This window comes from Schistocerca nitens, chromosome 7, assembly GCF_023898315.1.
Source record: "Schistocerca nitens isolate TAMUIC-IGC-003100 chromosome 7, iqSchNite1.1, whole genome shotgun sequence".
NCBI lineage: Eukaryota > Metazoa > Arthropoda > Insecta > Orthoptera > Acrididae > Schistocerca > Schistocerca nitens.
In genome coordinates this window covers 310,406,325-310,408,824 of record NC_064620.1, presented here as the reverse complement: position 1 = coordinate 310,408,824, position 2,500 = coordinate 310,406,325, and positions in this window count along the sequence as shown.

Here is a 2,500-nt window from a genome sequence, read left to right as displayed (position 1 = left end):
GAATGCAATGACACCACGCCAACCATAGTGCCAAAACACAGCATCGCCATCTATGAAAACACGACGAAACCACATGCAATAGCCCCATCTACGCGCATCCGACAGCACTAGAACCACCATGTCGATCGCACCACAAAAACAGTACCGCCATCTATGCGACGCCAAGCTGACTACGACGGCGATGGGCCCACAGTACCCGTTTCCCGACCCCACCCACAAAGCCTGCATCCACTGTCCACCACAAGAGCACCAACGCCAGTCCCTGCGCCGCACGACGTCGTCCACCGACAATCACGCCACCCGCCCCCGTACGTGCCTCACGTCACCTGCCCAAATTGCAACTCCAGCGGATGAACGGCGGACTTTTCTCGCAGTCGTAAGTTGCAATCCACCCCTATATCATCCGTTTCATGAAGCGTTTTATCCAAGATGCGAAATTCCCGCTGTCCCTACACATGCTCTAAGTCTGTGCGCGATTGCGTGCTCACAGTACGGATTCCGATGCTGAGCGATCAGCTAGGAAGCGCCCCTACCATATCGGTCCCCATGGGCGTTGCACTCGCAGTCGCAAAGACTCTGGCAATGGCTAAAAGCGCTCCGCAATATATCACGCAGACGGGTAATGACGGTCCGAGCGCTCAGTGTGAGGAGAGCATTACTGAGCCCTGACCCACAAGCAGGTTGTAGCGTATCCCACCCGCAGACATGTGACGTTGTCACACGACCAGTTGTCACTAATCGACTCATTGCTGATAATCATATGCCATACACCGGGGAAAGCTGCCGCAAGGGGTAGCTACGTAGTGCAGTCGCACCTCTACTACTGTACAGAGATAGAACACCACGAGACTGCAACCAGATTAAACTGATACATGGAGCTGATAACTAATAGATGCAGAGCCATCGGAATATAGATGACATACGACATACAACTGTCCCTATACATGCTGACAGTCTGTGCACACAATGTGAACTACACGTCACCCAGACACCCTATCACACACTACTCTCTGGCTGTAACAGACACAATATCTAAGCACCACCATGGAACAACATCCAGTGCATCCTCTCCGCCACATTACACCATTCACACTATGATAACAAAACCAGGAGGTCCACCCCAAAAACAGAATATCTCACACTTCCAACAACCATCATTACGCAGATAAGCCACAAACACCCACACATGTGCTACACAGGGGTGCAGCCAACACCACCACACTGGCGTGTCTCACAGCATATAAGCAATGGCAGAAATGAAAGACACAGGTCTGCCACTCCCTTGCCACACCCACAGAACCGGCGCACCACCTCCCCTGAGCCAAAGGTGCATCCTGACGTGACACATCTCAGGGTGCCTCAGGCGTCCACTTACCATCATCACTATGAACGAACCTCGTCCCCTCCCCCCTCATACACCATCCCTTAACCTAACCTATGTTGCGCCTTAACCTAACCTATGTTGCGCCTTAACCTAACCTATGTTGCGCCTTAACCTAACCTATGTTGCGCCTTAACCTAACCTATGTTGCGCCTTAACCTAACCTATGTTGCGCCTTAACCTAACCTATGTTGCGCCTTAACCTAACCTATGTTGCGCCTTAACCTAACCTATGTTGCGCCTTAACCTAACCTATGTTGCGCCTTAACCTAACCTATGTTGCGCCTTAACCTAACCTATGTTGCGCCTTAACCTAACCTATGTTGCGCCTTAACCTAACCTATGTTGCGCCTTAACCTAACCTATGTTGCGCCTTAACCTAACCTATGTTGCGCCTTAACCTAACCTATGTTGCGCCTTAACCTAACCTATGTTGCGCCTTAACCTAACCTATGTTGCGCCTTAACCTAACCTATGTTGCGCCTTAACCTAACCTATGTTGCGCCTTAACCTAGCCTATGTTGCGCCTTAACCTAACCTATGTTGCGCCTTAACCTAGCCTATGTTGCGCCTTAACCTAGCCTATGTTGCGCCTTAACCTAACCTATGTTGCGCCTTAACCTAGCCTATGTTGCGCCTTAACCTAACCTATGTTGCGCCTTAACCTAACCTATGTTGCGCCTTAACCTAACCTATGTTGCGCCTTAACCTAACCTATGTTGCGCCTTAACCTAACCTATGTTGCGCCTTAACCTAACCTATGTTGCGCCTTAACCTAACCTATGTTGCGCCTTAACCTAACCTATGTTGCGCCTTAACCTAACCTACGTTGCGCCTTAACCTAACCTACGTTGCGCCTTAACCTAACCTACGTTGCGCCTTAACCTAACCTACGTTGCGCCTTAACCTAACCTAAGTTGCGCCTTAACCTAACCTATGTTGCGCCTTAACCTAACCTATGTTGCGCCTTAACCTAACCTACGTTGGGCCCTAACCTAACCTACGTTGGGCCCTAACCTAACCTACGTTGGGCCCTAACCTAACCTACGTTGGGCCCTAACCTAACCTACGTTGGGCCCTAACCTAACCTACGTTGGGCCCTAACCTAACCTACGTTGG